Source organism: Cucumis melo, chromosome 12, assembly GCF_025177605.1.
Source record: "Cucumis melo cultivar AY chromosome 12, USDA_Cmelo_AY_1.0, whole genome shotgun sequence".
Classification (NCBI taxonomy): domain Eukaryota; kingdom Viridiplantae; phylum Streptophyta; class Magnoliopsida; order Cucurbitales; family Cucurbitaceae; genus Cucumis; species Cucumis melo.
This window is the reverse complement of record NC_066868.1, coordinates 13969691-13983048: the sequence shown is the minus strand read 5'-3', so window position 1 is coordinate 13983048 and position 13358 is coordinate 13969691. Positions and strand designations below refer to the sequence as shown.

At 32.0% G+C, this 13358-nt stretch overlaps 1 long non-coding RNA gene across 1 annotated transcript; it reads left to right on the top strand.

Moving 5' to 3' along the window:
* Positions 1 to 778: 778 nt before the first annotated feature.
* Positions 779 to 5304, top strand: LOC127144362 (uncharacterized). Its single transcript, XR_007816025.1, has 6 exons — positions 779 to 1056; positions 1163 to 1252; positions 1334 to 1433; positions 1680 to 1729; positions 2534 to 3411; positions 5229 to 5304. It is a non-coding gene; the product is annotated as an uncharacterized LOC127144362 (long non-coding RNA).
* The last annotated feature ends 8054 nt before the right edge of the window (positions 5305 to 13358 follow it).

The following is a 13358-nucleotide window of genomic DNA, read 5'->3' as shown; positions in this document are numbered from 1 at the left end:
TATTGATGATGACTGACATTATATTGATGATTGATGATGATGATGATTGATATTATATTTATGACTAATAGTATGTTGATGATGATGACTGATTTACGTTGATGAAGATGCATGACATATTAATCACATGATATATTAATCACATGATTAAAGACGTTATGCTTAATATTCATGTCATGTTATGATGCTTACGATATGTTACATGCTATAGATGGGTGTTTTGTTACCTTTGTCTATTACGGTCGTACCCATATGGTTGTCTATTGGGATCACCACCTTTTTATGACTTTGTAGTTCGATGGGACCACCAGTCTGTCATGATATGTTATGTACATGAGTGATCTAATGGGGTCACTTACAGCCCGATTGTCTTAAGTGTTCCTTCATGTTTACTGAAGACCAGTTTGTCTAGGTGTTCCTTTGGGTCACTGAACACCAGTTTTATCCTAGGTGTTCCTTTGGATTCACCAAAAACTAGATGTGTTCCTATGTGATCACTAGATTACGTATGTTCGGAAACACGTCAGTTTACGGGTACTTCCTTATAGGACACTAATGGAAAGTTAACAGATACCTAACGAAACTGGTAGTGGGTCCCTTACTGAGTATGTAAACCCGATATTTTCTTGGTTTAATTTCTTTAAATGTGGAAAAAAAAAGAAAAAGAAAATGGAAATTAAGTGTAAATATAAATATATATATTTATATATTAAATAGTTTTATTAAATTAATTAAAGAAAAGAAAGAAAAGAAAGGACAAAAAGAAGAAAATGAGAAGAAAATTTCATTTTCTCTTTTCTTCTTCTTCTTCTCTTCCCTTCACCGCCAAGAGTTTGAAGACATCCAAGTTCCCTTTATTTTTTTTTCTTTTTCCTTCTTCAATTTGCAGAGAACTTCTAAGAGAGAGTTTGGAAGAAGAAGAGAAATTTTACTAGAATTTTTAGGTTGAAGAAGAGGAGGAGAACTCAAGCAAAGTGTATCAATGGCTGAATTTTAGTTCATTATGCACATCACTGGTTTTTAATTCGGTTTGAACTCTTCAAAAGGAATTAAGAGGTGAGATTTACATTTACTGAAAGTTAACTCATTTTTAAACAAACTTTATGAAGAACGTTGGACCAAATTCGGATATTCATTTGGTGCTTTTTGATGAAGAAAACAGGGCAGTTGGTTTTCACTCGAAATCAGGAGGTCTCTGGTTTTTCTTGTATTTCAGAGTGTATCGGTGGAGTTAGAATCTCTATTTAATATGGTTGGAAAGCTTATTCAATTTACTACAACTTTCATGAAGAAATTGTAAACCAAAAACGACTAAAAATTGGTTAAATTGTAGGAACAAGTTAAAGAGGTCGTGTGCGCGCGATTCTGGAAGTGGTTCTGTTTTGAGGGTTATATGTGTTTATGCACGGAGAATCAGATTTATATGTCTTCAGGTAAGTTTTAGAGGATCTCAAAATGAAGAGTATGATATAAAGAACACTCATTTTGGTTAAGTATTGAGAAAGTTATAGTCCTTTGAAGTTTATGTTAGAAATCTGGAAATTTTAGAGAATTGTTGAAATAGGATTTTATTTCTTAAGCTTTGTTTTCGTGAGCGTCATCTTTGGTGCGACATGTTATGTATATCTTTAAGAAACCAGAATGTTTAGGGTTTTAATACTCGGTTGGGTTGTTGGCAGGCCGAGAAGAATTAAACCGAGCTTATAGACCAAGGATCTAGCCCAAGACTGTGAGTGACAAAACCAACTTTGAAATATTTTCCATAACTCTTATTATGATTGAATGCGATAAATGTTTATTTACGAAGCCATGAAAGGTATTTGAATTTCATGACTATTTTCAAGTATACATTTGGAGACTAGATTTCTTAAAGAAATTTATGCTAGCACGTAGATATTAAATGTTTGGAAAGTATTTAAACCACAATATTTTAAGCAAAGCATGAATTAGTATGAAGTTTTGTTTTAAGAACTACAATTTTCCACGAAAGAGCTGAGTAAAGTTCGAGCTTTGTGTAAAATTTATAAGCAGGCATTTTTTAATATTTTATGATGATTTATGAAATTTTCATTAACTACATGACTGAGATCTTAAGCCTGAGGCTAGAGATTACCGTGTACACACTGGTTAGATTTCGTTGTTGACGTTGAGTGTACTCCGTAACAACGATGCTGTCGTGAGTGCTGGGCGGGTCCCACTACGACAAAGACGATGGGAGTGCTGGGCGGGCCCCACTACATCGTAGTGCTTGTAAACGTTGTTGTACTAGGTGTACCCTACACAACGTAGATTCGTCATGTTAGTTAAAATGCTTCGATATACTTGATATGCCTTGCTAGATTTCAATGATGAACATGCTGAGTATTTAAGGAAGCTATTCTTACTATTACACATTTACATTTACGACTTGTATAAACAGATTTATATGTGTAAAGTTTTCACGTGCTCTTATCTTTAAATTTATAGTTTTAAACTGAGTCACTCACTGAGCTTCATAGCTCACCCTTTCCAAAATGTTTTACCCATTTTCCAGGTAGAGATCGACTTCCCGGTGCTTGATAGACTGCCTTAGTCTGCGGAAGCTTCATTATCGATTGCCAGTACGTGTTTTGAGTTGGGCATAGAGTCTGTTGTGTTGTGGTGTATATACACCCTTGTATGTTATAGATACTCCACAGTTTGTATAAGCTTTAGGAGCTGTAGTTGTGTAAATTTTGTTGGTTATATTTTGATTAAGGTGTCTTTAGGTTTACTCGTGAAATCGGTAAATTTTGAGGTACACTTCATGTATGTGTTTGACTAGCTGTGTTTAACTAGCCTAGGATCCGCTGTGTTTTGTGGCATGTACAATAGTTTATATACTAGATTGGCAAGTTCATCACATGAAAGTTTTAAGCAGAGTCGACAGATACAGGTACAGAAAAGCGTTGTTCGTCGGCTTCACGCCATCTTTCGGTCTAAGGTAGCAGGTAGTCCGGGAGGGGGTGTGACAGAGTATATGTTTATACTCACCCTTTTTCATGTTTAATATTTCAGGCAAAGATAAAGGTAGAGTAAAGCTAGTGAACGACAGAGAAGGATTCGTGACATGCCATATGGGGACTCATGAGTGTTTCAGTATCAGTGTTTCAGTATTTTGTTTTCAATGAACGACAGAGAATTGATCAATTTTGCTTCCGCGTCTATGTATCAGTGTTTCAGTATTTTGTTTTCAATGAAAATTTAGTATTCCTTTTTTCAAGAAAGTGTCTCTTGTTATTGTTTTTTTTAGTAATGATCTCAACTTAATATAAAGAGTTGGGTCATTATAGTTAGTATCAGAGCTTCAGATTTTAGGTAATGTAGACTGACTTACGATGTGAGTTTTTGATTCTGTCTCTATGGCTATTACGGTCTTTCATCACTCGCCAGGTATGTGTTTTATGATACATGATTATGAATATGCACATGACCTTGTCTGTATTAAACTAAAATTATATGAATGTTATGATTTTATGGTGAGGATTTGGTGGTGAAATTTAGGGAAAATGGCGCCACATAGAGGTGATCAAAATGGTGGTCGAGTAGGCAAAAGAGTAGGACATGATTAGCCTGATTAACTGTTTTGTGTTTGAATATCTAAGAAATAAGTTATGCTGGTGGTTTTAAAGGGAATTAAATACCATGTTAAGTTTAAGTATGTCAAGCACATTGAATTGTGTTTAGAATTGAGATACTGGAGAAGGAACAAAGCAAAATTTAGTGCATAGTTATTTTGATGGGACATCAAGAAACTATTTTAAGTTTACCATAAAGGATAAGTTACAGCTAGTTTAAAGTATAAGTGATGAAATAACGAACTCTTTATAATAACTAGCTAAGTTGATGTCATTAAAGAAAGGCTATAGTTGGACATGAGTTTGGACTTGATGAAGGAAAAAAACATGAAAGAAAACTAATGAGTTCTAAAGAATGTTAAATGGTGGAGAATACCTTACTAATTGTGGAAGTTTGAAGTTGGAAAATAGAATGTAGTTTTAAAGGGTTATGTATCAAGTTTCACTTGGATGAGTGAAGAAAAAAAAGAAAACGAGGAATATTTTCCTTGGATTTAGTGGTTTCATAAAAAGAAGTGTAAAGGAAAGAAAAGTATTTATGAAAAATACTATTTTAGTAAGAGAAGTGAAGTGTTATGCAACATGGGAGTTGCACTAGTAAAAATTTTATGGCAAAATTACCAAGTTGAGAAGGCTACAAAGGAACAAGAGGATGACAAAAGAACACGATACCCGAAATTGTTCAAGGACTAGAACTTTCAAGGATGAAAGTTTCTTAGCAAGGAAAGATTGTAACACCCTAAAAATTTAAGGAACTTATTATGAGTATTACATTAAGTGGAATTAGAAGTTATGGAATTTATTTGGTGTTAGATTAATTAAAATTAGAAGTTAAGGAATATATTTGGTGTATTGTGTTGGATTAATTAAATATATATACATGGGTATGTATATTTAATTAAATATGAGAAATTGTATTGGGTGGCACAATAAAAATCTAATTTAGCAATATTAGCACTAACCTTTTCAATTTTGCAAATATAGCAACTTTTTAATTTTGGTTGATATTTCTTATTTTATTTTTTTCATTATTCCAAAATTGCCCTTCTCTACTGTTTTCTCTTCCTTTTTGGTTTTTCTTTATTGTTCTCCTTCATTTTTCATTTTCTTCTTCTCTTCTCTGTCGTTCTTCTTGACCATTTCTCCTATTCACCTACTTCTCTTCTCCTTGTCTTATTCTACCTCTTCTCCACCATCCATCTCTTCTCTCTTCATTTTCGTTCTTTTAGATTTCTCCCTCTTCATCGGCTTTTTTTTAATCATCTTCTCCTTGTCTTCTTCTCCTATTCTCCTCATTTTTTCTTTAGGGAAAACAAGAATTATGTATCTATTTCTTCCTCTTTTTTGAAGCCCTAATATTATTTCTGTGAATTGCTCATATATTATTTATTAAAATTAGGGCTACGATTTGTTCTTCCTCATCTCTTTTATTTGTTCTTTTATTTGTTCCTAACATCTTTTATCGAAAGGAACTTTGTAGATCACTTTGATTTTATTTAGTTACGTTTGGTTTTGTTTTCTTTTTTAATTTGTATCAGTTTTTTATATCAACGGTATGATATACTTATATTATATGTATTAGTTGACTGATATACTTACTACGTGTTTTTTATTTTTCCAAAATTGTTGCAGTTCATTGTAGTTATGGTTAAATTGGCAGTAATTGTTTTTCAGAGTGGTTAATGGGATGAGCAACATTACTACGTGGATTACAAAACAAATTGTGTTTTGGTTGATTGAGTGATATCATCATTTGATTCTTTTGTGAACTTGATTCATATTGAAATTCAAGTTGAGTCATGTATTGAACTTTCAATTTTAATTTGTTAACTATAGGCCGATAATGATGTTCAACATTTTATTAAGATTGTAAACATACCATAACAACTGTATCGACAATACATAAAGTGTATCATGCTTAGTGTATCAGGTGTATTTAATTAATTGAGTGTATCAACAGTTTCGCTAGTGTATCAACAACATATCAAGTGTTTCAAACTAATAATATGTATCAATGAAGTTTAGCAAGTGATTAACTGTATTACATCTATCAAATGTATTAGCAAACAAACAAGTGTATCAACGATATATAAAGTGTATCATTCTTAGTGCATCAAGTGTATTTAATTGATTGAGTGTATCAATAGTTGAGCAAGTGTATCAACAACATATCAAGTGTTTCAAACTAATAATATGTATCAACGAAGTTTAGCAAGTGATTAAGTTTATTATATTAAATCTATCAAGTGTATCAGCAAACAATAACAAGTGTATCGACGATATATAACGTGTATCAACGATATATAAAGTGTAGCATTCTTACTGCATCAAAGTGTATTAAATTGATTGAGTATATCAACAGTTGAGCAACTGTATCAACAACATATCAAGTGTATCAAACTAATAATATGTATCAATGAAGTTTAGCAAGTGATTAAGTGTATTAAATCTATCGAGTGTATCAGGAAACAATAACAAGTGTATCAACGATATATAAAGTGTATCATTCTTGATGCTTCAAGTGTATTTAATTGATTGAGTGTATCAACAACATATCAAGTATTGTAAACTAATAATATGTATTAGTGAAGTACTAGAGAGTAAAAAAAAAGTGTACGAGCAGTACATCAGCAAAACAAATCAGGTGTATCAACGGTATATATTGGTGTATCAACAGTATATTTTGGTGTATCAATCGTATATATTGGTATTAGTAATGACTGAAGGGTAGCTTCGTAATTTTGTATTTTTAAAATGCGGGTTGGCTTCAATTTTGCTATTTTTGCAAATGTAAAAATGATGCGCTATGGGCCTAATTTATGATACTATAATTGTCATATTTGCAAGAGCTCCATTAAATATTTTAGAATTTTGTAGAAAATGTTATTAATTATGACAGAAGAGCCTGGTATCTCGAGTTGTTCAAAGATTAGAACTTTCGAGGATGAAAGTTTCTTAAAGGAGGGAAGATTGTAATACCCTCAAAATTAAGATAATTTTGGAGTTAATTATCTTAGTCTTCTTTAATTAGATTTAATTTATTGGGCATTATTTTGAATTCATTTAACGTGAATTATTTAATTTTGTGGAAATTGGAATTAATCTTAACGGCAATCCATCCCTTTTGGAAATTCTACATTATATATCTAGACAACATTTTGTCTATATAAAATATTTGAGATTGACTAGTATTCTATTCTTGTCATTCTAAACAATTTGGATCTTTAGAACATATTATGCATTTCTAAATCTCTTATTTGAAAGTGCATAGCTAGTCATTTCTAGACGTTAGATAGATAATTTACATCATTCATTGCCTTTTCTTAAGTCAATGGATCCTCTTAAACCAACATCAAGTATGACGATTTGATTTTCGATAAAACCAGGTAATGATCAGGCTGAAGAACAACCCTCCCACTACTTCGAGGCACTCTCAACTCTTGAGAAGGATGTGACTAACCAGATTCTGTAGTTTTATCAACTACTTTAATGGATGAACTAGGTTTATCTATAACGTCTTCCTTAGTGGATGAAATCCTAATACTAATTTACTACTTGGTTTGATGATTTATGGTCAGGTTTTCCTCTAAGAATCTAGTATTTGTCTCTACAAATTCCTTATTTCTTGAGGATCAAAGAGCAAAGCTCATCATAGAGCAAATCATGTTCAACAAGGCTTAGTTTCTTCTTTCTGCTGATACACCTTTCTATTTTGACGTACTAGATGCAGAGAGTTATGACTAGATTTTATGCTCTATTAAATAGTCTTGAGTTCTTAAGTCCACATACTCTCTACCTCGATCTAATCGAAGTATCTTTTTACAGTTTTACCTAATTGAATCTCAACTTCAACCTTATATTATTCTCTAAACTTTTCAAGAGAACCAGACTTATGATACAATAGGTAAATATGACCTAACCTTGAATAATCATCAACAAACTTGATGAAATATTTATATCATCCTTGAACGTTGACATTTATTGGTCCATAAAGGATCGAATGTACGAGTTTTGATAGTATTTTGGTTCTGAGACCTTTTTCGATAAAAAATCTTTTGGTCATTATTCATTTTAACATAAGACTCACATGAAGGTAAAGAGTTATCTTCTAACTAATTTAGAAGTCTACTCTTAAACAATCTCCCAATCGCATTGTGATTTATGTGATCAAATCTTAAGTACCATATCTAGGTATTAGAAGAAACTTTTTCATCTTTTATGCTAAACATTTCAGTCTTAAAGACAAATTCTACTCTAATTGGTCTTAACTTATATAAGTTGTTTAATAATTATGGTAGAACAAAAGTGAATACTTTTTCTAGAATGATGAACTTTTATAAATTGATATCAAAAAATATTTTATACATTTGTTCTGTCATACAAGAGATATATATTAATTAAATTTCTCAACCTTTTGAGAAGCATACAAAACAATTTAAAGTATGAAATATCTATCTAAACAACTTTAGATCTCCCATTTACTTCTGCTAGATTGAAGTGCATCATTGTGTCCAGTACATGTTCTCTAACAGAAGTCTCTTCCTTTATTCGCTTTGTGTAAATGTGCTTAATAGCTTCGAGTTTGAGAGACCATGAAGGCTGACCAAACATTTCCCTCAATGAATCCATAATCTCTTTAGTCGTGGCTAAGGATTCTTGTTTCTTTCTCAAAACATCAGATATATTGGCAAGAATATAGACACGAGCCTTTTCATTAGCCTTAATCCATCAATATCATATGCTTCCTAAACATTTTGATTGGCATTTTGAGACAGGGGCTTGAGAACATTCCTCAGCTAAGACAAACCTTAAATCATCTACGATTAGTATTGTATTTAGGTTTGATTTCCAAACCGTATAATTATTGCTGTTGAGAATCTTAGAAGCTAAGAGTTGTACTATTGAGCTATTCATGCTGAAAAAAAATATTCTATTTAGTGAAAAACTATAACCCTTTAAGAACCAATTAATTTAGCAAATATTAATAATGCACCCATCATTATTGTGTTTTGCAATGATACTTCAAAGGTTTAGAATAACCTCTACGGAAGGGTAGTCGATTACTCCTCCTTTGAACCAAGACAATCTTGACCAAATGCAAACTCCTAAATATCTCATATTCTTTTAGCACTTAGTTACCACTATTTCAGTCGAGAATATACTAACAACTTAGTAATTGTTGTAAGTATAACCCTCTTTTTTCAAATCTCGGAGATAAAAATCATTATACTCCCAAAAGTGGAAAGAAAATATGAAAATTGATCTAAGAGACCCTATCCGTGTATGGAGTTTGCGGTGTTTCGAATCCTAAAATACAACCCTCTGAAGGGAACGTTGCTCCAGGGTAGACAAGTAGGCGCATTATGGAATCTCATAGTGTGACAAAATAGAAGAAATCGTGGGATGTGTTGTCACATATCCCTCACCCACTTACTGTGAACTACTATCTCTATACACCTTGATATTGATCCATGCAAACACTCTCCAAAGGGAGTTCGCTTCTATGCATGACCCAAAGCTTTCTATGGACCTCACAGTGTAGACTCTTAGAGATGCTGGAGCTAAAAGTACATTACTTTTCTCTAGCTAAAGTGTTCTAAGACGATTTTAAAGGGTACTAAAAAAGTAGGATCATATTTTGACTAACTTAAATAAATCCTAAGTCTAGGTAAAACATCCAGCATAACCATTATGCCTGATTTTAACCTACGATGTCTAAGCAATAAACTAATTTTATTAACTCATATCCCTCACGCATGCTCATAAAACTAGGTTAACTAGATTCAATAACTGATTATGATCTCCAAGTAGAAGATGTTCCGTAAACCGTCAACTTAAGAACCTCCAACCTTAGTCATCTTATCTGACTTGTTGACAATATTGAAATAGGTGAGCCTAGTGTAACTAGTTTTACAAGATATCAACCTAATTCTATGAAATTTAGTTGATATGTTTAATCTAGATAAGCATGCAAGTTATCTTTGATATAGATTTTCAATGTCTAATTCATTTTATAACACTTATAAAAACTTTTGACAATAATTCTATAAAATTCATCAAACAATAAATAACCATTATATAAAAAAATTAATTAATATGGATTTATCTATTCATTTAACTTTTAATTAAAACATATTTAATTAAAATAAATAAATTAATAATTAATTAATTGATTTCATTAAATCATATTTCATCAAAATTAACTTAATTAATTAATCATTTTAATTAATTTCCATATTAATTAATTAACATGCATATACATTATAACTAATCTAACATACTTTCAATGCACAAACATGTTAGCCTATGGTGGGATTTTAAATTTATATGGCATACTATATGCACATATGACTTAAACATTAATTAAAACATACATCACATGCACATTTAATTAAAACACCATAAAATGGATTGGTTTTGGCTCCTAAGTTAAGCCAAAAACTAAATTATTACAATAATAATTTGGTAAAGTATATAAACTACTCCCGAACAACTCGAATTGGCTACAAAACCATTGAAATCGCTTGAACCGGCCCAAACACCAATAGACACTTGTACAAGTTAAATGAATCGAGTCGAACAATCGGGTCGGGTGCACGGGACGTCAAGTGGAATCAGGCACAGGGCTATGGCTGTGAGAAGAGGAAACGGGTCACAGACGAATTTCTGAGTCAGGCATCTAAGTTTAAAGCCATAAACGATCGTTGAAGGGTACACGATGGATTTTGTGTAAGCCCGAGATTCTCTTTGAATTCTTTGCTATTGTCATATACATAGGAAGTTGAACTTAAGTTGTCGAAGAAAAATGACAATGCTTTATGTTAACCATTTTAGATTTATTGTTAAAAAGAGAGAGAGAGAAGGAAACAGAAAAATGCAAATAACTTCTTCCCTATTTGTTATTAAAAAAAGAATTAAATAAAAGAAAGTGAAAAGGAAGAGAAGAAGTAAAAAAAAAGGATATTTTGGATCTTTTATTTTCCTCTCATTCTTCTTCCCTATTGCCAACTTCATTTCTTCTCCCATTTCTCATCATCTTAGCATTCTTCAACTGAAGATCTATCTTGATTGGAAGCAAATATCCTGCAATTTGAAGGTTGAAGAGGATAGGAAACAACAAGCTCAAGTCATTTTCTGGGCAGATTGAATTCACACAGACATCCTCTAATTTTTGAGTTTGTTTGCACTGCTCAAGAGAAATTAAAAGGTGTGGTTTATTTTATTGAAAAGTGTATTCAATTTCTAACAAGTTTTGTGAAGGAGGCATGAGTAAATTCTAATTTTAGATTGGTGTTTTTCGAACAGGCATTCAAGTCATAAGTTTGGTGTACAAATTCATGAAGCCTCTAGTTTTTCATGTTTTTCATATCGTATAGAGGGAGTTAAAAGCCCTATTAGGTATGGTTGGAATTCTTATGAAATTTTCTACACCTTTTATGAAGAAATTATGAGCTAAAAATGATTGAAAGTAAGCTTAATGTCAGGAGTAATTCAAGGTATAGCAGAAGACTCAATTTTGGATGCTCTTTGTTTTAGGTCATTCCTGTAGCAATCTGTTGGGAACCTCATTTTCTTTCCTTCAAGTAAGTTGTAGAGGCGTTAAAAACAAAGAGTTTGATATAAATTGCATTAATTTTGGTGAAGTATTCAAAAGTTATCAATGTTTAAAGTTAAGTTGTTGAATCTAAAAAATTCTGGAGAAATAGATGAAATACTCTTTTATGTCTAAGTTTGGAATTGTTGAATATCATGTTTTGTGTGTCATCTTAAGTTAGTATAAAGATACAAGAGTATATAAGATTTTAATGCTCGATTTTGGTTTGCTTGACAGGCCAAGAGGAAAAAAGCCGAGTCTACACTCTAGAGAACTAGCCTAAGGCTATGAGTGATAAACAGGTTTCAAAAATAATTTCTAAATTGTTATCTATGATTGTGTTGCTATGCTTGAATCTGATTTTCTAAACAACATATGATTTCCATGAATGGTTCAAGCTTAGGTTTTATGATAAAATTTATATATGAGCATGTTATTATTGTTTTTCTAAAAAGTAGTTGAAACAAGATCATTTTAAGCAAGTATTGTTTTAGATATTTAGTTTTCCACGAATAATACGAGTAAGCTTGAGTTTTACAAAAGATAAAGATAGCAGACATGTTTTAACGTTTTCATATAACATCCTAATATTTTTGTTAACTACATGATTGATATATTGAACTCGAGGCTATATGGTACCGTGTGCACATAGGTTAGATTCCGTTGTTGACGTTGAGTGTACTCCGTAACAACGACATTGTCATGAGTGTTAGGCGAACCCCACTACGACAAAGACGATGGGAGTGCAGAGCGTGCCCCACTACATCGTAGAGCTAGTAAACATTGGTTGTACTTGGCGTGTCCTACACAACATAGATTTGTCATGTTATTTAAAATGTTTTGATATACTTGATATGCCTTACTAGATTTCAATGACACACACATTGAATATTTGAGAAAGTTGGTGATATTATTATTATTATATGATTAAACAGATTTATATGTGTAAAGTTTTCATGTGCTCTAATCTTTAAATTTACAGTTTTAAACTGAGTCACTCACTAAGCTTTATAGCTTATCCTTCAAAAATGTTTTGCTCACTTTCTAGGTATAGATCGAGCTTCCAATACTTGATAGACTGCCTTAGTCTACTAATGCTCCCATATTGATTGTCAGTACGTAGATAGAGTTGTACATAGAGTCTGTTTTGTTATGTTGTACATGTCTTTGTAAGATATAGATACTCTATAGTTTTTGTAAGCTCTAGGTGTTGTAGTTGTGTAAACCTTTGTTGGTAATGTTTTTTTGTTATGGTGTCTCCATTAGGTTTACTTGCTAAATCAGTTATTTCAGGATTCCATTTCATGTTTCTCTCTATGATTGGTCTAGGTTCATGGCGTTGTGTTGCATGTATAATAGTTTATATACTAGATTAGCATGTTTCTCAAGTTCAAGTGTTTAGTAGAGTCGATAGATATCATTAGAGGAGAGCGATGTCAGTCAGCTTCACACCATCTTTCAAGCTCAACTAGCAGGTAGTTCGGGAGAGGGTGTGACATTTTGGGTCAAAATTTGGGTTCTCGGGTCTGTAGAAGGAATTTTAAGTTTGTTATCAACTTTCTTCAAATTTTTAACTATTCTCTCTCCCAGTTGAAGCAATCACAACCTAATTTCCAACTCTAATGACTCAAATAAAATTACAAACCTTTTGAAATAATAAATTAAGCAACAAATCGGGCTTTACAGTAATTATTACAAATTTAAACCTAATTTAGGACCAAAACCATAATATATCAATTTTAGTTTAAACCACGACAATTTATCAAATAAATTGAAATACCCATCATATGCAAATGAGTAAAATTTAGCATTCTATGATACCACATGATGGAAAAACGAGACATGCGTAGCGAAAGAACAGATCCAAAATTACTCTAGATGCATGTACACTAATTTAGAAGTTAACATGCTTAATAACTACCCTAATTACATTAATTTGGGTTAAGAGAAATACATACCTTTGAAGTCTTCCAATGCTTGATATCTCCTCATGAACGCAAACCGAGACCACCACTAGTGCATGACCCACTATTCTCTGGACTTAGAATCGAGTTGTAAGATCTGTTAAGTGAAGGAAAATATGAGAGAATGATGGAAAAAGGAGGAAGAAACCAACAACTTGGTTAAGTGAGAAAGGTGAGAAAATTTGAATAATTTCTAAAAATTTT